Source organism: Lissotriton helveticus, chromosome 7 (assembly GCF_964261635.1).
Source record: "Lissotriton helveticus chromosome 7, aLisHel1.1, whole genome shotgun sequence".
Lineage (NCBI taxonomy): Eukaryota > Metazoa > Chordata > Amphibia > Caudata > Salamandridae > Lissotriton > Lissotriton helveticus.
In genome coordinates this window covers 100,325,450-100,351,921 of record NC_136068.1, presented here as the reverse complement: position 1 = coordinate 100,351,921, position 26,472 = coordinate 100,325,450, and positions in this window count along the sequence as shown.

Sequence of the window (26,472 nt, the reverse complement as noted above, 5' to 3'; positions counted from 1 at the left end):
TATGCCCCACTGGCACCAATATCCATTTCCCCTCTTTACACTGCTGATATAATATTGTTGTGCTGCCCACTGCAAAGAGGAGACCTTGCCTCCTGTCTGCACAGAGGTCCTAGGAAGGGGCTGGCTTTCTTTGCAGTTCCAGGTTCTTCTGCGAGGAGGTCTATTGACCTAACATCACCCCAGATGTTTACTAGGACCCAAGCGGCCTAAGAGACATACATTCAAGCAGCCACCACAGACATGGAATACGCTGTTTCAACATATTGGGCCTAAATGGGTTCAATTTACTAAAAAAGTGAAAGTTGCATTTTTTCAATTCACAGACATGTCCAGAAAAAAACTTAAATGTTTCCCCGGGTGCAGGTTCCCAGATGCACTAGTGGGAATGTTTTGTAACATACCTTGCAAACTCATGTGAAAATCTATTTTTCTTGATGGGGCAATGGATCCTGTGTGCAAATGCACATTTCTTTCTCCACATGGAAAATATGTCTCTCCATAGAGAAAGCCATTCCCCTACCCCACCATACCCCCCCCCCCCACACTTAACGTTTAATTGATCCTTTTTCCTTTCCAACCTGGAAGGAGATTTACTTCAACCCCTATTTCTGATAGATGAACACACTTTAGATATTTTTACACTTTAGGAAGGCCAGGCTGCTCTCATGATGTCGGCATTCATGTCTGTGCTTGCATTTTCAGAGCAATAGGTGAACATAACTGAAATGTTTTCATTCTTAAGTATATTAAGGGCTGTCAATTTTGTGGGATAATTCTGAAAAAGTAGGTCTATTATTCTGGGGCGCCTCCTGATGATTTTTTTTTAAGGGGGTGCCACAGCATCGAAAAGTTTGAAGATCACTGCCCTAGTGTGACTATTTGTGAGAGGTGCTGGCGGTGTGAAAGTGTGATCTAGCAGAAACACCAAGGTGGCGACAAGGACAAAAGCGATTACCCTGTCGAGAAACAGGGACTGGGGATCAAAAGAGAAGACACCAATGAAAACTGAGATCAAGAGTGAGGAACAAGGGGCCTCGTTTATGAAAAGTGACGCATCGCTGCGTGAAAACAGCGATGCGTCACTTTGCATTGCGCCCTCCTTGCGACATGCTGGATGCGTCATATTTATAATATGACACATCATGTCGCTAGGAGTTACAGATACGTCAGTATTTCTGACATATCTGTATGGCGCAAAAGTGACGCATTGCTGGAGTGTGTCACAAAAGTGATGCAACTCCAGCAATGTGTCCTTTCACATGGGGCAAGCCCCATGTGAAAGGGCCTGCGCCAGTCTTACGCCTGCTGTGAGGCAGGCATAATAAATGGACGCCTTTGTGTCCTAGAAGTGGCGCAGTGAAATCTTGTAGATTTCACTGCGTCACTTCTAGGACCCTTTTTTGCGCCGGAACGCCCCCCCCCCTTGCATATCCCTGCCGCAGGTATAATGTGGCGCAGGGGTTTACAAAGTGACGCATCTACCCAGATACGTCCCTTTGTAAATATGGTGCAACAAGGCACATTTTTTACGCTGCTGGTGCGTCACAAAAAGTGAGGCACCAGCGGCGTAAAAGTGACGCCCAGCCTCATAAATGAGGCCCAAGGAATCAATGGAATGGACTCTGAGGCACAGGCAGACAGGGAGCCACACACAAGTAAGTAGCAGGTACCCTAAAAGATTATCTGGAACAAGGGGAAAGAAGTGGCAGGCTGACGCATGGAGCATTCTGCAAGCAAACAGTTTACTGGAGATCTTATCCTCTGGCGCAGTAATCAGGAGAGTAATTAATTGGCCCAGCTTTAGCCGACATTATTCCCTGGCACAGTACTTTAGAGGCTATTATTATCTGCACATTAATTTGGAGCTCTGGCTGGCCCAGTAATGCATGCCATTACTCTGTGACACCGTGCTCTGATAGGTGCACCGCTAATATGCTGCAGTAATCTTCCAAACTGTGTGAGTGGACACCCCAAAAGGTGCAGGAGGGAATGCAAAATCCCCTTGTTGGGGAAAGATCCAATATCTATACTCTGGAGTCTCAGCAAACCCGCTGAGTGAGTCCACTGCGCCAAGGGAGCCACTCACACTTGAGGTATGGTATGGCACCCCTTGCCAAAGCACTCCCTCTCCCCTTTTTGGGGAAGGATCCAGTATGTAGGCCTTGGAGTCTCAGAGACCTCTCTGAGAGAGTCCACTGCGTAAAGGGAGCCTCTCGCAATAGACTTCCCCTGGGATCACAGCTTACTGGACTTTGGACGTTGCCTTGACTCGTCTACCGGTTTGTGTCCCTGTCACCGTTCCCCTCTTCTCCCCATGCTGTGTCTCTCACCCTCCCCTCCTCTTTCCCACCTTCATTATCTGTCTACTTCCCCTACTCCAATCCCCCCTGAATCTCTCACCTTGCCTTCTTTTGCCCTCACGTATGTGTGATTATTGTTTATCTCGACCTTACAAGTAACTATGTTGCCATGCTCTAAGAACTGTGTAACCTTTGTAACGATGTAACCTGTAACTATGATCTGATGTTCATGTAAAGCACTCTGATACCTCCGGGTCTAGCCAGCGCTATATAAAACTTTTAAAATAAAATAAATAAATAAATAAGGGGGAACAATTGTTAAAAGCAGGCCTTGTCAAAGCCAATGGGTTTTGGTATGTTGACCTATTGACTTTGCCACTGCCTTTTGCAGGTACGGTCGGCACATGTAACAGCGGTGAGGTGGGCGGTGCGGGGGGAGTGGGCAGACGACGGGATAGGGAAAGTAAAATAAAAGCTCAAAGTAAGTGGTTTTATTTATTATTTTATTTTATTTTCCCCATCCCATCGTCTGTCCAGTTCCCCATCACTGCCCCGTCCCCGCCCCCACCACTGTTACCTGTGCAGACTCACAGCTGTGCAATTCATATGTGCGTGCCTGCTTGGTGATGTAGGCACTTGCATACATCAGTACACACAAGCGTGCCTATCGAATGATGTGGATGCCATATTTTTTAATCTTTTTAATTTAGAAATCTTAGCTAGAGTTTTCTTGCGGAGTGGTGTGGCAGCAAATGACAACTACTGGGCCACATAAAATAAATAAAATAAAATTAACTAAATTTGAAAACGACTGTGACGTAAAAATCTTTTTTGTACTATCGAGGGGCCCGACAGTAAATCATAAAAATGAAATTTAAAGTATTTTTTAAGGATCTATAGAAGGAGGGGAGCAAGGGAAGTGTGGGTGTGGAAGGGGAAGGGAAAGCACTTGGGGCTGCAGGTATTTGAGTGGAGGAAAAGAAAACAGAAGTGAGAGAGCTTGAAAACATATGCGCTCTCATTGGGGTGTGTACTGAAAAATAAAAAAGTAATTCTCAAAATGTGAGGAGTGGAAGGCTACAAGTCAGCTAATCAAAAAGACGGTAACAAGGCTATACTCCAGAGGAGGGACAAGCACACGAAGAAGAAACCAAGTCATCCAATAAGAAGCAAGCAAGCGAAAGTGACAAAAAAGCCAACTAATGGTAAGCAATGAGCTGATTCTAAGCCCACTGTTAGATTTTAGTATGCTTTACAAGTGACTTTTGCATACCGACAGCCTCCTGGCCGTGCAACCCACTTTGATTTCTTGACTTACCCCTAACGGACAGATGAGAACCAGCGGGATGGCAAGAGAACACAGGGGCATATTATCAAGGGATTTATCTCCGCTTTTTTGGCTTTAAAAGCCAAGAAAGCAGAGATAAAATGATCTCCCTATTACCTAGCTGTCGCTAACACCAGTTAGCGACAGCTAGTAGGAGATAGCGACCATCTTGGGCCCCGCTTTGCATGTCAGAGATATTTATCACTAATGACATGCAAAGTGGGCGTGCCAAGATGTTAGCGACTGGAAACAGTCGCTAACATCGCTATCTCCTATTACCAACTTTTGGAGATATTCGCACTAAGCGCGAATATCTCCAAAAGCTAACACCTGCCCTGAGTAGTTCTTAGCCATGTTATCCAATGGGAGGTGGATAACATGGCTAAGAGCATTAGCTCGGTAATGCATGAATATCGCTGACTTTACAGCGATATTCATGCATTTCGGCCGATTTTTATCGCTTAGGAGATAAACCTTGATAATAGCAAGGCTCCTAAGCGATAAAAATCGCCGCAATACGGCGATAAAATTATTGCCGCTAAGCCAACATAGTGATAATTATCGCTAGTTGTTGGTAATATGCCCCACAGTTCTTAAAACTTTAATAAAGAATTGAGATACAAAAAAAGTAAATGGAAGAGGCGTAAGTTATTATGGATGGAAGTTAGCAGGGCATACTCGGTGTGGAGGTCATAGATCTAAAGTTGTTTGAGTGGTGATAATCTTCCGGCAGCTTATGGACCAAGAACCTCCCGGGACATGATCTGATGCTACATTAATCTGGGACATCAGGCCTGGCACAACTATTTCAAGGCTCAAAAACTTGGAAGACTTATTTAATGGAACATATACCAAGGATGACCCTAACACCCTTCATAATTGGCAATATAGAGAGGAGCATTCATTTTATGGCATTGTCACCTACGCTATTATTCCCTGACACAGCGATATGTGCACATTATCGTCCGGCACAGTAATCGTGTGTAGAAAACAGGTACTAGGATATTCCGACTTTAACCATTACTGTTTGGCAATTTGCAGCCTTTATTCCCCGTCACAGTCGTTTTGAAGCCCTAGCCCATGGCTGGGTATTCAGGTAGAGTTGCAGCAGATCTCAAATCTCTTTTATTCCAAAGACACTTTCAGAACTAATTCCCTCCTTCTCAGACCCCACCAGGAAGTTCTTTAGTCATTGTAAATTTGTCACAAATATTTTTATTTTTGTTTGTACATCCTGTGCTTGCTGCGTTTGATATTGCGTTCCTTTTGCCTGCGAATAAGTGATTGGCCAAGAATCACCGGATGTTGAGCCAACGCCGAGACTCGAACCTTGTTCCCTAGCTCTGAAGTCAGCAGCTCTGGCCATTACACAACATCCTCACCAAACGTTCATGGTTAGTAGTTTTAGGTAGCGCTAACAGTAGAAATGGGCTGGTGCAAGCTGCCTCCTGCCTGGAGCCAGGCACTTTTTTTTTGTACAAATTAACCATTGGAGGGACACAGTTTTGTCCACTATGTAAATGGGTCTAGAGCAGTGTTTTTTCCACACTCCGTCAACCTTATGCTGCTGGACCATATGCCTGTTTTTTTGCTGCTGCATTTCTGAATGCATAACACCGTTTACTGGTTGTTGTCAGGATGTTAATTGCATTCAAGGCTGTAAGAACCCTATGCTTAATTTGTACAGGGGGTTGCGGGTGGTGGGACCTGGCACTCATGTCTGAGGATCAGGACTTATTTTTCATCATCAGACTCTGACTCAGAGCAAGAGAGAGAAAAGCAGAAAGAGAAAAAGAAGGAGAAAGGGGCAGATAAGAAAACAATGACAGAGAGAGAAAGAACGGAAGAGAAAGAGCGTACAAGAGTGACACCAAGTAAGAGAAGGATGGTGGGAGAAGGAGGTGTGAGGTTGAATTGACACTCATCATCCTTGCTTTTCGGCAGCCTGGCCATTTGTCTGCACCATGGTGGACTCCTAAGAAACACTTTGAATTGACCTCCCAATCCTTTCTGAAACAGAAGGAGGATAATATCCCCTTGCTTACCATGAACCCAATTCCACCAAGACACAAACACTTCCACAATGTCCAATGATGGGCCTTCCACAGCTGCTGTTGGTTCTTGGAGTCATCTGACATAGCTTACAACAGAAAGGCATCTTCTACACTCTGATATTGACAAGAATCCTGTGCACACGTTAAGCGAAGTGTATACATGTATCATGCTTATTCAAAAGAACACAATAGGTAGTAAATGAAACAAAGTGGACACAATAGAAAGTATTTTTGTTCTTCAAAGGATTGTATTTGACCTTCCTTTGTTGAAAGGTAACTTCAAAAGCAAAAGACACTCTGATATTATTATCTCACTGGTCTTATACCACCAGTCTCCATGAGGGAAATTCATCCCAGTGTTATGACGTAAGAGTGGTATATGAGACATCTCCAGCCTTCATCCCTCAGGTGTCCTCCTTGCAATGGATGGTGATGCTGGGCCAGTGTGGAGGGAAAGGACCAGCAGCCAGTATCACTGTCGATGCCTGAAGATGAGAGATGAGTGTTGGACCACCTTGATCGCCCGCTGTCACAATACAGCATTGATAGTGTTGTGCCACATGCTCCTGACACTGCACCCTCACCATGTGCGGCAGCGTCTTTATTAAACACCACTTACCTTTACTACTTGAGAGTGGACTGCTGTGTGTTGCAGCTATGCTAGTGCCTTGTGCAGAAACACAAGACCACCTGTTCAACAGCTTGAACATTGTTACCTGTCAAGAGAAAGGTTTGAAAAGCCAGAGTACAGGGAGAAATCAGGTGGGATCCCAAACATGAGCCCCAACTGTAGTCAGATGACACTCTCCACTTTTCTGGCCCTAGGTTTTAAAGCAATTAAATGAGGGTTTTGATAAAGTTTATGTACCAGAATTCGACTCCTAAAATATCATGGGCAAAATATCAACCACCAAACAAAATATCGTGAATGGATGTATATATTGGAAAATATGGAATTACTCTTCTTAACTACATAACTGATATATATATATATATAATAGTAGATCTAAATGTTCCTAACTTTGATAGCACTTTCCGTTCATGATGTTTTTGTAGCACAATATTTAAGAGTCACTTTTCCATTACTGTTCCTTGAGGGGTGGATGGGAGTGTGAGAGATATGTTATCCTCCGTTCAAATGCAGTGGGTCGAGAAAACTTGTGGCAGGGGATAGAAAGTGGTCAATAAGGGATTAAACCAAGAGAACTTCCACAGAAAAGTCAGTTTGCCCCTCTGTGTCTATCTTTTCTCTTTTGGAGTGCTATTGTGTTAGTGTGTTGGTTTTTGAGTGTACCACAACACACCACCTTAGAAGTGACCTCAGTGTGCAGGTTTTTACTGAAGCATCTGATAAATGTATTAAGCATCCTTTACACGATAAAAAAAACCCTATTGCTAATGTTCAGGCGTTTCGCCCTTGTCTAAGCTTCCTCAAGGCAACACAATAGGCCTTGTCTTCATTCCCTGTACACCAAAGATCATGACAATTTTTTTTATTCCAAACTCTATCACATAGCAAATCAGTGCCTGGATAAGTGTAGCTCATCTACTATACCATGTTAGACACAACGCATATCAACCGTCCACTACAAGGCTGCAACATACCATGATGTCAATTAAATGAATAGTACGATCCTCATCTTCGCCAATGTCTGCAGGGTTACAGGAGTTTGAGAGATGTCTTACCAAATCCTCAGGGATATATTTGAGGCCACACCCCCTGAGAAAAAAATGCTCGGCACAACAAAAACCATGGGGTTCAGGATGGGTGCGGTGGTGGTTGTAATATTGGACACCCTCTTGGAAATGCCTTCATAACAAACAACCCTCAGATTATGATGTGTTTCTCCCAGTCCACTCTCCCCCACAGGGTCATGTCTCACCTGCTCATTGCCCATCAAACATTGACACATCTCAGATTCTTGCAAGATTCAGTTACATTTTTCTTTTTATTAGTACAACATAAAATAATGTCCAGTCTAAGGGTCCTGCTAGTTTTTTGCTTTATTAATCAGAATTGCCATGACATACAGAAAAAATGATGTTCGAAAACTCTTAACTTCAAGTCAAAATGCGTTTCACAGCACAAAGTACAAAAGAGACAACTGGTTGGAACCAGGCAGATCACGAAAGCCAGATGGCTTTTCTGCTATCACTTTGTTTAAATATGTATTTGATAACACATCCATGATAAAATACATAAGGCAAGAATAAAATTCTATTTCTGGGAATTGTCTAAATATACCACTATATGAATCACTAAAAAAGGGAGTAGGGACCAGAGAGGGTTAGTTATGAAAGCTATGTATTTAACTGACTGACCCAGCCCTTCTGGCCTTGCCGAGATGCCGGCCTGTCTGGTATCCTGCATATTTCACATAGGTGTGTTTTCCTTTGCTCTGTGTGCTGGGACTGTCTGTGTTCTGTGAATGCTGGCACTGTTGTGTTTTCTCTAGGCTTTAGTGTAGGGGTGCCCAAAGAAGGTCCAGGAGGGAAGGATCCATGCCACGTTTTCAGGTTAACAACCGACTATGTAAGTGATGATCATTCATATGCACTGCATGCTTTGTTATGTTATACTTATTAATCTGGTGCCTATTCTTCCTATGCTATGGCCTTATGGCGCCAATCAAATATAGTTATCCTGTCTGTACGTCCTGTAAATATGGATTGCATCTGGCCCTCCTGGACCTACGTTTGACACCTCTCTGTTAGGTTGATTGTTCTGAAATTGTAGTCATATTACATGTGATATAAAAGCCCTGAGTAAATACATCAATTACTTAATAGATACATACATCTACATATGCTGCTTACAGATGCTGAACTACATCTTTAGAAGAACACAAGTCATGAATGACACTCCCCTCCCCCGCCATCCTGTACTGATCAATAGACAGAGGGAAAAGTGCAACCATCCATCTTGGGTGGTCTTGGTGCTTACAATCGATCAGTTGCCGCATAATGATGGCGGTCCTCCCCGGCGCTTTGTAGATGGATCTCCAAGTGGAACTCATCATACTTCGAGTATCGACAGGCGCTTTGTCACCGGCCGCCTTCCTCGTCCCACCGACCAGGACCGCGGAGCGCCGCGTCCTTCCTGCCGCGCCAGCGTGATCAATGCACAGCTACAGCTGGTTGAAGGGGACCAAATCCATCCAATAGTTGATTTGGTTCCATTTTACCAGCTTTAGCAAAGCATTTAGGGGCTGGGATCTTCAGTGCAGGCTCCGCCCTTCTGCACGTTGCGTCTTCCGCAGAGTCCGTTTTCAGGCCACCCTGTAGGGGGCACTCTTGTTTGTTGCTCTTGCTTGGGATGCTGGTGTACTACAATTAAAAACAGGTTATCTTACAGTCAGAGGGCATGATTTAGAGTTTGAAGGACGGGCACTCTGTTACAAAAATGACAGATCGGCAGCTGCGGCCCGTACAGGTAAGAGCGGTGTGGCAGGGTGGGGTGGAGGTTTCGACAGATGACGAGGGAAAATGTATTATTTATTTGAGTTTCCCTTGTGGTCGTCTGTCGAAACCCCCCTACCCTGCCCCACCGCTCTTACCTGCATGAGCCGCAGATCACTTCTCTTCTTATTACAAGTGCCGTAGGATATAATAGTCTTGTAATAGGAGGAAGGGAAATCCATCACTTTATGACTGAGTATCCCATCTGCCAAACTCTAAACCAGGCCCACCAATCATAAGAGGAAACTCAAAGCAAAAGAGTGGTACCAAGGCAACAACTGAGGGCAAAACAGTCTGGTCGTGGCCGCGGCTCTGGTGGTAAGGAATTGTAATTACACATTCACATATTTTCCAAGCACATTCCAGGCATTTCCCTGTACAACAATGTAAATAAACAATTCGAAATCACAAGGTAGACATAAACATTAAAAACCCATTGATGGTTCTATAAGACATGTTTTAAACAGAGTCCTAAGGTAGGTTAAGGAGATTTTTATGGTATTAAGAAATGGCAACATTTCAAAATGCAATGTACAAGCCCCAATGAAAAATGTTCATGGATGCAGATTTTTTTGCATTTGGCTTCCCCATTAAAATTTTGTTTAATTATGTGCTAAATAGTTCGCTGTTTTAAACTAGTTTCCTTTAAAGTAAATGGAATTGGCCAATAGATTTTTTTTATTTTAGAGAACATGACCACATTTTATGGCCCACCAATGGAAGTGTGAGGCTGCAGTCACCAACCTCAGGTGAGCTTATGCAGCTGGGGTCTATATTTCCATTGGTCAACATGCACAAGGTGAAGAGGGTGCAATATTTTTGGAGCTCAGATGGGAGGCCTAAAAGGACATGAATGAACATTTCTGTTGTGCACGCCAGGACACGTGTGCACCCTAGGACAGTCTCTTGGGTGAATTTAAATGTTGGCAGATTGACAAGGGTACTTGACCAAGGTGGGGCTAGACTTGCACTTTGAGGCCCTGAACAGAGCCTGCATGTTGGTAAATGGGGTTTAGTTTATGGTGATGTCACAAATGGAGGTTAGTTAGTGATGATGTCATGAAAAGAGGTCAGTTGGTGGTGATGTCATGAAAAGAATTTAAAGTGTGGTGATGTCACAAATGGAGCTGTTAGTGATGATGTCATGAAAAGAGTTTAGTAGGTGGTGATGTCATAAAATAATTTAATCTGTGATGATGTCACAAATGGAGCTTAGTTGGCGGTAATGTGAGGGAGAGAGTTTGGTTGCCTGCTGTGATGTCATAAAAAGAGTTCTAGGGGCATATTACCAAGGCGGGCGATATGTGATTATCGCCGCTTTAGAGGCCATTTTCGGCCGCTAAGCCGCGATAATTCTATCGTCCTATTAGCAAGCTGTCGCTAATAGCAGTTAGCGACAGCTTGTAGGCGATAGTGAGCGGTTTGGGGACCGATTTGCATGTCAGCGATATTTATCACTAATGACATGCAAAGTAGGCGTACCCAACCTGTTAGCGACTGAAAGCAGTCGCTAACGTCGCTGTAGCCTATTAGCAAGGCAGGCGTAGCGATGGAAATATTCGCGCTAAGCACGAATATTTCCAAAATCTAACGCCTGCTCAGACCAGTTCTAAGCCATTATATCCAATTGGAGTTGGATATTATGGCTAAGTCCTCATTAGCGATAATGCGTGAATATCGCTGGATTACCAGCGATATTCATGCATTTCGTCGCTAATGCCGGGTATTGTATCGCTTTAGAGATAAACGTTGCTAATAGCACATTATCTCTGCGATAATATCCAGCGATGCTTGGCGTTAAAATAATACTCGCTAAGCCCATTTAGCAATAAATATCGCTAGTTGTTGGTAATATGCCCCTTAGTGTGTAGGGATGCTACAAATGGACTTTAGTTGGTGGTGATGTCATAAAACGAGTTTACTGTATAGTGATGTCATGAAAAGAAGTTTAATGTGTAGTGATGTCATAAAATGAAATTTTGTTTGTGGTGATGACCATTACAGTTATGTTGCAGACACCACAGGCTGTTTCCGGAAATGTGTATATGTTTCTGACCCAGAAGGCAGCAAAAGCCGCCCACGATGCTGCGGTATCTTGGAACTCTAGGTCAAAACAGACGGTAAAAACATCAGCAAAAAATGTAGATTCCAACATCTCAAATATTAGTAGCTTTCTATGACATTTTCTCCCTGAAATCAATGCCTAAATGCCGCCGAACCCACTTGGTATTCCGTGCAAGGGGGACCTGTAGATTCCCAGCGGCGACGAGGGAACTCCTTTTAGCTTAAACTGTTCAACCAGAGCATTTGAAAGCAATTTGTTTCGGACTTTTTTTCCTGTCCGTAGTCCCCAGTGAGTTGTTGCCAGATTTCCTTTTTGCAAAATTAGCTTTTCAATGGCGTAATGTCATCTGTCAGGAATAATGATGTCTCTGCGCCGCTGCTGGGCTTGGCAGGCTGAGGCGCGCGCACCCGCACAATCCGGGGCTGCCCGGGCGGGCGAAGCACTCGGAATGGGATTTTTCGTTTCTTTTTTGGGTGGCGGGTCTGGGGACTTTCTTTCTGCTAGGTGGGGATTAGCAGAGCGTAGCAGAAGTAGCTAAAAACACTAGGGGCCTCATTTATGAGGCTGTGCGTCACTTTTACACCAATGGTGCGTCACTTTTTGTGACGCACCAGTGGCGTAAAAAATGTGCCTTGTTGCGCCATATTTACAAAGGGACGCTTCTAGGTAGATGCATCTCTTTGTAAACCCCTGCGCCACATTATACCTGCGCCAGGTATAATGTATGCAAGGGATGCGTATTAACGCAAGAAAGGGTCGTAGAAGTGACGCAGTGAAATCTATGAGATTTCACTGCGTCACTTCCAGGACGCCGTTGCGTCAAAATCTTGCGCCTGCCTCACAGCAGGCATAAGACTGACGCAGTCCCTTTCACATGGGGCTTGAGGACACATTGCTGGAGTTGCGTAACTTTTGTGACACACTCCAGCAATGCGTCACTTTTGCGCTTACAGATACGTCAGAAATACTGACGTATCTGTAACTCCTTGTGCAATGATGCGTCATAATGTAGATATGACGCATCATTGGTGTCACAAGGAGGGCGCAATGAAAAGTGGCGCATAGCTGTTTTCACGCAGCGATGCGTCACTTTTCATAAACGACGCCCTAGATGAGGTCGGACTGCGTAAAACATGTATGTGGGCCGGATACGGACTGTGTAAAACATGTATGTGGGCGGGATATCAGGACACAGAGCTCATTCAGTGCTTACATTAAGTGGGGTTAGAGCAGGGTCACTGGAATTATGCGGCAGCGGAGGGACAAGTTATGCAGCAGGGCTGATTAAATTATGCTGCAACAAAATGCAAATTATGTGGCACAATGTGGTACATTTTATTTTTGACAGCATTAATTCTTTATTTTGTATTCTATACACATGTTAACACTTTCTTGGCAAAGGTTTCACCTTATTAGTTCTCAATTAACACCCCACAAACAGCAAAAAGCAATTTAAAAGTGACCAGGCAATATTTGGGAAGGGCTTTCCATTGTGAACAACACATGTTGCTGCCTTTTTAAAAACCTTTTATCAGTTTGACCTAAAAACAACTTTTTTTTTGTTAAAATCTGCACATTATGCAGCTGATGATAGATGATGTTGCAAATCGGATTAATCCGTAACCATGTGGAAAATGCTGCAGTCGCAGAATCACATAAATCCTGTTGGTCTGGGTTAGAGGAGGGAACTTTTTGAGGAAAAGGAAAAACTGAAGTTCTGTGGAGATGACAATGGCAGGTTGGCTGGGCAGTGTGGGGTGAGGTTGAGAGTGGTGCGTCTGGATAACGCTGGTGGCTCTAGAGTGAAAGTGGTTGATGCTTGCGGGACTGTGACTAAATAAAGTTGAAGTGAAGCGGGTTGTGGCGCGTGTTAGTAAGGATTGAGAGACATAACTGAGGCTTCTTTAGAGGTGGAAAGGATGTAAATGATGTAGGAGGAGGGTTTGGATAAAGTTGAGGGGAGGGTGAGTGGTAAGAAAATGGCTAACTCTTGAAGGGAGGGTTAGAATACAGTTAGGATGAGAGTGAGTGACAGGAATGGTGGGTAAGGACCGAAGGAGTGGGTTTAAATCCAAGGGGTTCAAGGGAGGTATGTGGGTAAGGATTCATTAAGGAGGGATTAGATAAAGTTTGAAGGTGTTGAGTGTCAAGAATGATGGGTAAGGACTGAGGAGGCGGCTTTAGATAAAGTGAGGCTGAGGTTGAGTGTCAAGAATGATGGGTAAGGACTGAGGAGGCGAGTTTAGATAAAGTGAGGCTGAGGTTGAGTGTCAAGAATGATGGGTAAGGACTGAGGAGGCGAGTTTAGATAAAGTGAGGCTGAGGTTGAGTGTCAAGAATGATGGGTAAGGACTGAGGAGGCTGATTTAGATACTAGTGAGAGGTGGTTGAGAGGAGGCATGAGGATAAAGATTCGTTGAGGAGGGATTAGATAAAGTTTGAAGGTGTTGAGTGTCAAGAATGATGGGTAAGGACTGAGGAGGCGGCTTTAGATAAAGTGAGGCTGAGGTTGAGTGTCAAGAATGATGGGTAAGGACTGAGGAGGCGAGTTTAGATAAAGTGAGGCTGAGGTTGAGTGTCAAGAATGATGGGTAAGGACTGAGGAGGCGAGTTTAGATAAAGTGAGGCTGAGGTTGAGTGTCAAGAATGATCGGTAAGGACTGAGGAGGCTGATTTAGATACTAGTGAGAGGTGGTTGAGAGGAGGCATGAGGATAAAGATTCGTTGAGGAGGGATTAGATAAAGTTTGAAGGTGTTGAGTGTCAAGAATGATGGGTAAGGACTGAGGAGGCGGCTTTAGATAAAGTGAGGCTGAGGTTGAGTGTCAAGAATGATGGGTAAGGACTGAGGAGGCGGGTTTAGATAAAGTGAGGCTGAGGTTGAGTGTCAAGAATGATGGGTAAGGACTGAGGAGGCGGCTTTAGATAAAGTGAGGCTGAGGTTGAGTGTCAAGAATGATGGGTAAGGACTGAGGAGGCGAGTTTAGATAAAGTGAGGCTGAGGTTGAGTGTCAAGAATGATGGGTAAGGACTGAGGAGGCGAGTTTAGATAAAGTGAGGCTGAGGTTGAGTGTCAAGAATGATGGGTAAGGACTGAGGAGGCGAGTTTAGATAAAGTGAGGCTGAGGTTGAGTGTCAAGAATGATGGGTAAGGACTAAGGAGGCGAATTTAGATACTAGTAAGAGGCGGTTGAGAGGAGGCATGAGGATAACGATTAATTGAGGAGGGATTAGATAAAGCTTGAAGGAGTTGAGTGTGAATAATAATGGGTAAGGACTGAGGAGGCGGGTTGGATGCAGTAAGGATGAGGTTGAGTGTGAATAATAATGGGTAAGGGCTGAGGAGGTGGGTTTGGATACAGTTAGGATGAGTTTGAGTGTCAAGAAGGATGAGTAAGGACTGAGGAGGTGGGTTTGGATACATTTAGGTGAGGATGAGTGTCATGAATGAGGGGTAAGGACTGAGGAGGTGGGTTTGGATACAGTTAGGATGAGGTTAAATGTCATGAATGAGGGGTAAGGACTGAGGAGATGGGTTTGGATACAGTTAGGATGTGTTTGAGTGGGAAGAATGATGAGTAAGGACTGAGGAGGTGGGTTTGGATACAGTTAGGATGAGTTTGAGTGTCAAGAAGGATGAGTAAGGACTGAGGAGGTGGGTTTGGATACATTTAGGTGAGGATGAGTGTCATGAATGAGGGGTAAGGACTGAGGAGGTGGGTTTAGATACAGTTAGGATGAGGTTAAATGTCATGAATGAGGGGTAAGGACTGAGGAGGTGGGTTTGGATACAGTTAGGATGAGGTTGAATGTCATCAATGAAAGGTAAGGACTGAGGAGGTGGGTTTGAATACTAGCAAGAGGAGAGCGAGTGAAGACATGTAAATAAGAATGCATTAATGGGGATGAAATAAAGTTTGAAGGAGTTGAGTGAGACAAATGTGGTTCAGGAATAAAGATTGAAAGAGGGGGCTGAATATAGCTGAAGCATGGTTAAGTGGGTGGATTTTGAACTTGGGTTGACTTTGGTGTAGGTTGACGCTACAGTGAGTGAAAACAGTGTGGGCAATTCGATAGAGCTGATATTGGAGTAGTTTGAGGGAAGGAGAGAAAAGTGGGTAAGGATCTAACGAGGCGGGATTAAACATTTTTTCTTGGCCCGTCTACTAGCTTTGTGGCTGACTTGCTCTCTCTACTGGGATATAGGTCCCTTTTATGTCATGCTTTTAGCATAGCTAATATTGGCGACCCACACCCCTGCCGAAAGGGCGGCCTGGCCCTAAAATGGATGCGATTTATAGATTTGAGAAATAACGACTTCTTTTCTAGAGCTAGCTATTCAGTGATTGTCTTTTTTATATAATTCAAAAATGTCCTTGGTAAAACTGTCCTTTAGGGAGTGACCACGTGGAACTTTGCAGTAGACTCGATCAGAGATCCACCAAGGAACAGGATGGGCTAATCGCATTCATTACAATTTCTTTTTTTGAAATATCATTACCCTGCCATGGCTGTTGGGCAGTAAGAATAAAGGGTCTGATGTAGAGTTTGACTGATGGTTACTTCGTCACAAATGTGACAGATATCCCATCCACCTAATTACAAGTGCCTTATAACATATGGCACTTGTAGCAAGGCGGGTGGGATAGCTGTCACCCGCCGACGGAGTACCCGCCCGCCAAACTCTAAATCATGGAATTCAGAGAGCTATTGTTCCCACATACCTGGTATTCAATTCTTCTTACGTCATTTTCTTTCCAGGGCCATCCTCACAGAGGTGGTGGTGGGCCGGCGGGGTGCATAACAAATGCTTGCAGACTTGTTCCTTTGCTGAGAAATCGTCTTCCCCAAAGCCAGGGCTGTCCTTGAAGTGTGTTGATGCCTGCGGGAGTTGCTCTGCACAAAACCTGTAAATAGATATAGAGCGGGGGAGGGGCGATATGGCTCAAGCTGGGATCCAGAAAATGGAGTTTGCAGAAGGAAAGAAAACCAAGCTTCTACATTTTAGCCAATCAGCATTGATAAGCCCATGACGAACCCTTGCAAATTTTGTTGATTTTCCATGCTGATTTTTGCATTTTAGTGTCACTAACGATATATGTATGCGCAGAATCACTAATCAAATGTGCAGTATTCATACAACCATTGTACTATTTCCAAATTCGAAAGCACTTCTTAATGTGTCATTTTTTCACTATAATTATTTAAATACACCATCAGACATAGCCACAGGGTTCATCAATTTTATTTTAGAATATTGAGTTTAAAAATATTGTGCTACCTATATAATGTAGCTGAAATATTGACTGACAAAATATTGTGGCATTAAGTATAGATTTACATTTCTAAATGCTGCACCTATGTATCTATACATAACTATCTATAGTTTGCCTGCACATTATTTTTGAATCCCCTATTCTGGCTACAATATTTTTTAAGGGGAGATATTTAAAACTCAATATTCTGGTGGTACACTGGTTGGGGATCTACATTTCATTGCCCCCTTTAAATTAATCCTGGGTATTACGTAATTAAATTAACTTAGTTTCATTATAAAAAGTAAAGAAGCTTAACCTGTAAACACCGAGGGCCCGATTGACAAAGGTAAACTTAGACCTGAAATTTAAGTTTAGACCTGAAGCCTAAGTTTAGACCCAAAGTCTAACTTTTGACCTGAAGTTTAAGTTCAGACCTGAAGTCCAATTTTAGATCTAAAGTCTCACTTAAGACCTGAAGTCTAACTTTAGACCTAAAGTCTAACTTTACACCTGAAGTTTGAGTTTAGACCTGAAGTCCAACTTTAGACCTAAAGTCTAACGTAAGACCTGAAGTCTAGACCTGAAGTCTGAGGGCAAGAAGCCAAGGAACATGTGAAGTAATCGATTCCCAGCCAATAAATCTCTGAATTGTCGTCTTTGGAGACTGACGACATTCAGCCCGAGAAAATAATTACATAGAATGTTTTAACATCACTGATTTCCGGATAGAAGGAATTTAACTCAGAGATGGTTTAACCCCTTCCGTGCTGGGCTGTTTCCCCCGCTTTGCTGGGGGGCGCGTACAGTGCCCTGGTGCTCATGACGAGGTCAGCTCGTCATGAGCTACGGCGCTCCAGTGATCATGACGAGCTGAGCTCGTCATGGCCACACCCGTTCCCATGGAACGTTCAGCACAGCAGGGAAATCAGCCCAGCGTGCGAGCGTTCCACGGAAAGCTCGTCATGAGCACCGGAGCGCCGTAGCTCATGACGAGCTGACCTCGTCATGAGCACCCAAGGGGTTAACTCACTAAAATGAAAACAAACTAATGTGCTCCCGGGTGACAGTTCAGGAGAAGATGTATTATACTCAAGGATTACTAAGGTCACACATCCAATGATTGAGGGGAACATAATTTGGGATTGCCCTGGTCACTGATTACAGAGAGGGAAAAAAGCAGAGTCCTCTGTTATCATAAATTCCAGAAAAAATATATCAGATGGATTCATGAACTCCCTGATTTCCTCACAGAGCGGGAACCATATTGAGATCCAACTGTGGTCACTATTCCACATAGAGGTTTACGGACAGAGCTGCTGGATTTATGCAATTTTGCAGGAGCTCCATTTTTAGCATAGTTGTGGATTTGCTGCATTTGTCACATAATCTATGATTTGCCTCAAAGGGATAAAAAGTTACAAAAAAGGTGGATACATGTGTTGCCATGCAATGAAAGGCCATTCACAATGGTTGACTGGTTTCCTTCCTGATGCTTATTGCTGTATATAGGTCTCAAACTGGTACAATTAAGGAGCAACCGTTCCCAGATAGTGTTAACGTGTGAAAATGTCAAAAATGTGGCGCATTATGCCACATAATTCATGTCTCCTTGCTGTATAATTAGGTCAACCCTGCCACATAATTTGGTTCTCCACTGCAGCATAATTTCAGTGGTCCTGATAATAGAAAGAGAAACAAAAACAAACACACAATGCGCATTATGCCACATAATTTGTGTTTTTGCCGTATAATTAAGTCAACCCTGCCGCATAATTTGGTTCTCCCCTGCAGCATAATTTCAGTGGACCTGATGATAGACAGTGAAACAAAAACAATCACACAAAGCCAATGATTCCACATGAATAGCTAGGAACTCAGTTACTCTCGAGGCCCCATAATTCCTCCCAGAGAGGAGAGAGATTCTGATTCTCCTAAGGGCAGTAATTTCCAGACAGAGTCAAATATATTGGGGGGACCCTTAAAAACACCGGCTTCCTGCTCTAGAAACGGGTACACGAATCTGTGGCAACCGATCCCCTGGAGAGGAAGAGAGAGAGTGACCTCTGAGGTCACTGCTCACGAGGCAACCTAATCACTAGATAGGCAAACCATTGATCAAAAGACAGACACCGAAATCACTTATCCCAAGACGGGGGGGGGGGAATAGACAGATCCACCCCAGACGTCAGTGTTTCCCAGACAGAGGGTAATAGGACAAGGACCCCAGAGGTCAGTAATGCAACCTTGTGATGTGCCTTCCACACCCCCCTTCTGTGTCCTGCGCCCCCCCCCTCACAAACACCAAGATGAAGGGCCTAGAGCAACGTCAGGATGCTGCTCTTGTGCCTTTCAGCACATGAATTATTAATGTCATCGCTACTTCCACTTCTAATGGAAGGAGATGACGTACTGGTTTGTTAACATTTGCAGCTATAGAAAAAAAACGCACCATATATTTAAAACAGCAAAGCCTGGCTGGGGGAGAATACAAATAGCATTTTCTTTCGAGGCTAAAGAGCAGGTTTTTCAGATTATAGGCACTGGGGGCCCGATGTAGGTAAATCAGATTTACCGCTTCATAAATACCGAATCGGTAAATCTGATGTAGGTATTATTCGGTAAAAAATACCGAATCGGTATGATTCGGTATTTACCGATTCTGTAATTACAGAATCGGTATTTGCCATTGATTCCAATGGGCCTTGAAGCCCATAGGATTCAATAGCAAATACAGAATCGGTAAAAATACCGAATTGCAAAGGGGGACAGGGTGTCACTTTGACACCCTGTTGCACCCCTGTAACTGGCTTGTGCGCCATGTGGCACACATACATGCCCTTAGGGCATGTCTGTGTGCCACATGGCACAGGTGTACATGCACAGATGTGCATGTACACAAGAATTCGTTATTTACCATGCAATTGTATTACATGGTAAATAACGAATCCTAAAGGCCCTGTAGCACTGTTAGAAGTGCTACCTACATAGGAAAATACAGATTTGGTAATTACCGATCGGTAATTTTACCGATTTGGTAAAATTACCGATTCGGTAAAATTACCGAATCTGTATGTTTTCAGTGCCCCTACATACCAATGTCAAAATACCGGTCGGAAAAGGCCGAAAATCGGTATTTTCGGCCGATTCCGACCGGTATTTTGACACCTACATCTGGCCCTAAGGGTTGTAACAAGGCTTTGCAGGATCAATGAACTGTGAAAAAATGGGTAGTTTTCACAAAAGTGTTGTCATATGTGGAAAATGTACACTCTTCACAGACCCTTATTTAGAGTCCTTTAACTCGTTCCATGCTCATGACGAGCCCACTCGTCACGAGGCACGGTCGCGCTGTGCTCATGACAAGCTGAGCTCTTCGTGACCGTTGCGCCTCGTCCAAGCAGGGATAATTCCCCCACTGTGCTGGGCGTTCCATTGGAACGGGCGTGGTCGTGACGAGCTCAGCTCGTCATGAGCACAGCGCCACCGTGCTGCATGATGAGGCGAGCTCGTCATGAGCACCGCGGCGCTGCGCTCGCCCCCATCCCAGCACAGCAGGGGAATTAGCCCAGCGGGGGATGGGTTAAAAACAGAAAGGGCCTAATTATGAGCTGGTTTGCATCACTTTTGTTATCACGCAACCTGGTGCAAGAGCGACGCAAACCTTAAGTCAGATTTATACAGCCACGCCAGGCAGCTTTGCAGGGTTCCGAGTGGCGTCATAAATGTGGGGTAAGGCAACGCAGCGCAAATCGCTGCGTTGCCTTACTCTGCTCAGAGAAGGTGTACCATGGTCGTTGCGTGGCGGTTCCCATGACACTCCCATAGTTTTTAATGCATTTCCAGATTTAACAGAATTGGTAGACCTGGGAATGTGCCAAGAAGATACGCCTACTCAGGCGAGGCGCATCGAGGAGAAATATATCTGCATTCTGCAGCAAACAGAGAAAGTGGAGCATCCCTCTGAGGATTGTTTTTGGGCAGGATGGTGCTCCTTAAAAAGTTCTGAGCACTGTAAATAAAAGTGGTCATAATATTCAATTTAATGGCACTCATTTTACCTACCGTTAGGGTAACCACCTCTACCATCACGTAGATGCATCAAGCATTTTTGAGAGCGCAAACGGTGCGAATCACAAAATTCGTCCGTTTGCGCCCGCAAAAATGGCATTTGAGATGCATCAAGGGTTCATGCACTCGCAATTTAAGAATTCGCAAATAATTGAGAGTTCTCAAATTGCGATTGCATTTAAGGAATCACAATTTGCGATTCCTTAAATGCAATGCATGAACCATTCCAAGATTGCGAATTCGCAATCTGGGGTCGCTATTTACCGCGAATTCAAACTACGTGGTAAATAGCAAAAACTTAGACATATGCACTTTAGTGCATTTTTCTAAGTTGTATATTACACACACACATGTCCCTGGGACATGTGGGTGTGCAACACCAGTGAACATTACCATTTCAGGGGTGCAACAGGGTGTCCTTTGGACACCCTGGCACCCTTGAAATTGCGGCAAATTTGCGATTCGCTAATTGCGAATCGCAAATAAGGAATGACTCCCCATTCATTCTTATGAGCCTTTAGGCCCATAGGAATGAATGGGAAAGCCATTCCTTATTTGCGATTAGCAATTAGCGAATCGCAAATAAGGAATCAGTAGGAATCGCAAATAACATTTCAATTCCTACATGCATCCCGTTTTGCGAGTCTTTAATAGCGAATCCTTAAAATTCGCTATTAAGGACTCGCAAAACATAACTTTGATGCATCTGGGGGCATGTTGTTAAAGAACATTTTTGCAGCCTTCTGCTTTTATGTGATAACGTAATTCATTTTGGGTACTGTAGTATTGCTTTGCTTCCACAGACCTAATCATATTAACACACTGGAAAACAATGATTATAATCCGAAAAGTTCAGGACTAGAGACAGTGGGGCATATTTACAAAGAAATGACGCAGTGCGGCGCTGCAAGCAATTTACCAGCACCTCGCTGCATCATTTAAAAAATGAAGGGATGCCCCATATTCACAAGAAGACGGTGCATCTCTGTGTTCACGCCTGCGCTAAAAAAGCTGCTGAGCGCCAACACAGGCCCCCTTGTGTCATGTTGCAAGGGTGCCTGCATTTCAGATTTTTTATGTGCAAGAAGAGGCACCTTCCTGCACAAAAACAATAATTATTGGCGATTTGCTCTGTCTATTCTTTCTATGTGTGCTGCAGGATGTAGCCCACATAGAAAGAGAAAAAAAAACAAGACGAAATAAAAGTATTTCTCCTTGTTGTGCCACTCTAATGCCTGCTTTTCAATGGTGTTAGTTTCTGGCGCTGCCTCAGATATACAGTTCCTTGAACGGCCATAGCAAAACCCATTGCTCGCCCCTTTGACGCGGAAAACTGTGTGAAAGGGTGCAGAATTTACATGCCGAATTAAGCCATGTAAAGTGGTTTAGCGCCACATTGGAGGAGGGCATTGTGCCACTGGAGTGTCATAAAAAGTGAGACTACGGTGGCAAGGTAGCCACCCTACGGACTTTAGAAGGACAGGAGGCTGGTCGACATTTCCGGCCATCACGTTTTGCCCTCCATATCATTGTATACTTTAACAGCGAGCTCTCAACTCACAGAGCCCGCATGTTAATGCTGGCTAATCTATAGCTGGGATATGGACAACATATAGAAAGAGAAGCTCTCTGCGATGTAAACAGGGCCGGACTGGCCATAGCGGGCACCGGGCATTTCCCCGGTAGGCTGCTAGGGTGGGGGACGTTTTTGGGCCCCTGGGGGGGCGTTTTTGTTACCGGGAGTCGGCATTGTCGGCCCCCGGTAACAAAATCGGCTGAAACCGGCCGTCGCAAACTGCTCACCTGCACTCCCCTTGACCTCAGGGGGGGCCAGCTGAGCAGTTTGCCAGGGCCGGTTTCGGTTCTCAGTCCGGCCCTGGATGTAAAGAGAAATGTTTACACAAGCACGCAGGAATATCTTCTCTAAGGTTATCGGAGAGGGAAGGAACATCTGTTAGATCGATTGATATATTCCCAAATAGAACCTTTGGTGGATGAGTGCTGATGGTGCAAGGCCAGAACAACTAGAACAGCATTTGCCCTTCAGGATAAGGAAGAGGAACAAGGAAGGGAGTCAGGGAAAAATGCCGAGCTAAGCTCCTTCGAGGAGCTGGACCTGTTTCCCCCTCTCGTATCTTCTCAATGGCGTAGTCCTCTCATTGCTGCGGTCATTGGTACCTGGATAGCGAATGGTATCCCTGGGTCTGAAGTACATTAACCTCTTCCATGCTCGTGACGGCTGGGAGCAGTCACGCGTCACGGTGGGCGTGTGCGCAGGACGGCCCTTGGCCATCCGAATTCCCACCCACTAATGGAAACGCCCGCACAGCGCGAAAATTTCACGCGCACGGAAGGGGTTAAATGAATCAGGCCCACAGCAGACTTTTGGGCCTGACATTCAAGAAGCATTCCAGCTGCTAAAAGCCACAGGAATGGGTAGAGGTAATTTCAAAGACTAGAGGGTGTAGACGTGGTCTCATACATTGTATTCTAAATTGAGGCAGAATATAGTCTTTTTTTAAGGGGGGATTTGCCACCCAGAATTCCCATTTACTCTACATTCATTCATTAAATTATTATTTTGGACCTTTGACATATTAGTGGCTAAATTCCATTATGTTGATCACTTGGCCTATGCGACGTGAAGTGTTGAAGCTACCGGGCCTACATTCCACCCATTGTCACATAAAATGATTTGAAATATTGCTTTTATTTCAAACTAATAGAGATGGACACCCAGGTGTGATTATCCTTTTGAAAGAAGCAATGAAGAGGAGAACAAATGCACGAAAAGGGAAGAAAGCTGCAAATCCTGCGTAATGCTTGCGAGCCAATATCTAACGATCGAGTGAATTCCAACAAAGATCGCTTCAGCCATATGTTATTTTTATTTTTTATGTCGCTGCTGCACTAAAATGCTGAGAGGATGCGTGCTGATAAAATGTGGCCATTTTATGAAGCAAACAATTAAATAGGTTTTAAAACATCTGCTGACTCCATAGTACTAGGCGGGGAGTGCACTCAGCATTTTCCACCAGCCGCTGATCCAGATACTGCCTCCTGCAGTAAAACGTCAGCCCCGCCCCCGTTCAAATCGATGGGAAATTAGATGCTATGAAAATACAATATGTGTCCAATTATTTATAATTGCAGCCAGTTGTGATTTAAAGAGAGGTGCATCTGTTGGATGTATGACATTACAACGCATGCTTTTACCACGCATGCTTTTACATCGCAAGTTTTACAACGCATGCCTTTACAACGCATAGCGCTTTGGGATGCTGGATAGTGAATAGTTTAATTTACTATTCCAACTCCAGTCCCCGTGGATAGTAGGGAAGGTGTTGGATAGTAAATTAAATCTATTCCCTATCCTAGAGCGCCCCCCAGCGCTATGCGTTGTAATGGTTTGCGTTGTAAAAGTTGCGATGTAAAGGCACTGCGTGGTAAAATTTGCGTTGTAAAGGATGTTTCCCGCATCTGTTGGGGTGTTTGTAACCCAAGATGGCCACAGAGGGGGCGGGGTGGGGCTATTAAAGATGGTCCGTGGCTGCAGGCGTGACCACCCCCTGGAGGTTACCCACAGCCACCTTTGGGAGTTCATCTTTTAAATTATCCTGCACTGGAGGTAGTAAACCTACTGGTCAGTAAGCTAAATATCTGTAAACAGGGCCACTGGAATTATGGTTCAGTGGAGGCAAATTATCCAGCATTATGTGGCACCATTTTTGATAGAATGACTTCATTATTTTTTCAATTGAAACCTTGTTAACAATGTTTGGGCATTAGTTGCACCTTTTTAGTGCCAGTTTAACACCCAAATATAGCAATAAGCAACAGAAAGGTGACCAGTCAAACTTTGCAAAGGGCCTTCCACCGAGTTTTAACACATGTTGCTGCATCTTTAGTAACGTTTGAAAAGTTTGAGCTAGAAACAAAATGTTGTTTTTGTTAAAACAGATTATGCAGCAGGTGGTGGATTATGTGGCAAATGTGGGAAATGTATAATTATGTGAACATCGCAGCGGCCTGACAATCACATAATTCCAGTGGCCTTGTCTGTAAAGCCAATGGTACTCCTATGGTTACTGGATGACTCAGACCTTCCAACTTATAAAAATTATTTACACTTTGTGTGTGGGAGGAGAAGGGAGGGGTTAAAGGGGACGTGGCTTTGTGCTGAGCACTGCCCTGCCCAATAAGCACTTCTACCCCCTCTCATCATCTCCCACCCCCCAAAAAAAAAACTTTTGATGCTGCTACCAATGGGTAAACAATGTTTACCCCGAAACTTTTACAACGCAGGGAATCACAACGAGGTCGTTACAACAACCGCGTTGTGATTCCGCATACCATTACTCCGCAAGTCGGAACAACGACTTGCGGAGAGGGGGGGTGTTGGATTTAAAATCCCACACCTTCCCTAGAGTCCGCACAGACTGGAGTTGGAATAGTAAATGATACTATTCCAACATCTAGCGCCCCCCCTCCGCAAGTCGTTGCTCCGACTTGCGGAGTAATGGCATGCGGAATCATAACGTGGTTGTTGTAACAACCGCGTTGTGATTCCATGCGTTGTAAAAGCCAGCTGAATAATGTCATTGATTCCTTCCAATGTCCTCGAAGGGCATCTGTAATTTACATTGGCTAGGCAGTGCCTCCGAACACAAGCTAGAAACCCATTCTTTGCAGGGGTTTCTAGCCCACACGTGAAGTCGGCTACTCATTGGGTGAGCGTGTGAGGAGAGCCGATATTGTGTGACACACGGTGGCACCATGTAAGTGGCATGTCTGGATGAATCTATGGTCACCAAGCATTGCTTGTTGCCAGGTCAGAGATTTCATTTAACAACTTTACGCATATTCTGGGCTTACTTCAATTGAATCTTTGAGACTATAAATCTGTGTAAAATAAAAGTCTAAGGCAGAAAATATGGTGCTTCTGGTGACACAGGCAACTCAGTAACCCTGCGGAATCCAGGCGTGCGATTGCATCTGCCTGCTAGATGTTTAAGGGCTACGATGAGTGGGCAGGGAAAATTACATATTATTTAAAAACAAGTGTTTACATTGTGTGCAATTATTACCTGGCTATTGCGACAGTTTATGACACACGTATTATTACAAAATGAAGACCAAGGATTTAGAAAATATAAGGTTTCTTACTTTAAAAAAAGTATACACATTCAGAAAATACTATTGAAATTGTTATTCAGCAGGAATTCACATTTTCATTTTACATGGTAGCACATAATCTCCATTTTATTACTCTAGCCTTGTCTACAATCCAGGTAAAACCAGTCTGTGTGGGAAGATATGCGTTTTTTATTCAGTTTCAAAAAACCTATCTCTGTCAGCTCAATTTCAGGTTTAGTCTCTGATGGGATGTGGGGTTTCCAGAAACAATACTTTTCAAAAACAAATAGCTCTGCAAAACAGTAATGTATTTTACATATGCATAATGCACTTGGATTACAAGGAGGTACTTTAAGTTGAAAGAAATCAGTCTTTAAAAAGTGATGCAGAACAGTTTCCATGACAACAAAGATGCAATCACTCATTTTTCCCTCTATTTAATGACATATACTTTACTGTCACAAATAATGATAATACTGTTACACCCAGTGCCCTGGGAGCCAGAGTACTCTGAGAGTATTAATACTATGTGTCAGCCGGGCGGTGACGTGGGGAGGGGGAGGGGAAGGGTGGAGGGCAGTAATATATGGATTACGGACCTTAACAGGTAAGTAAACATATAAATGAATAAAGCGAATTCCTTTGCGCAGGCTGCATCGCCAAATGCAGTTGAGCCTTCGTGCTCTGCAGGTCGAGTCTGAATCCTGGCCCAGCTGACACACCCTTCCACCTCATCCCCCCCCTATTGTTTTTACCACTGATAGACCCTTTACAATTGGCATCATGGTTATTCTTTTATTACTGTT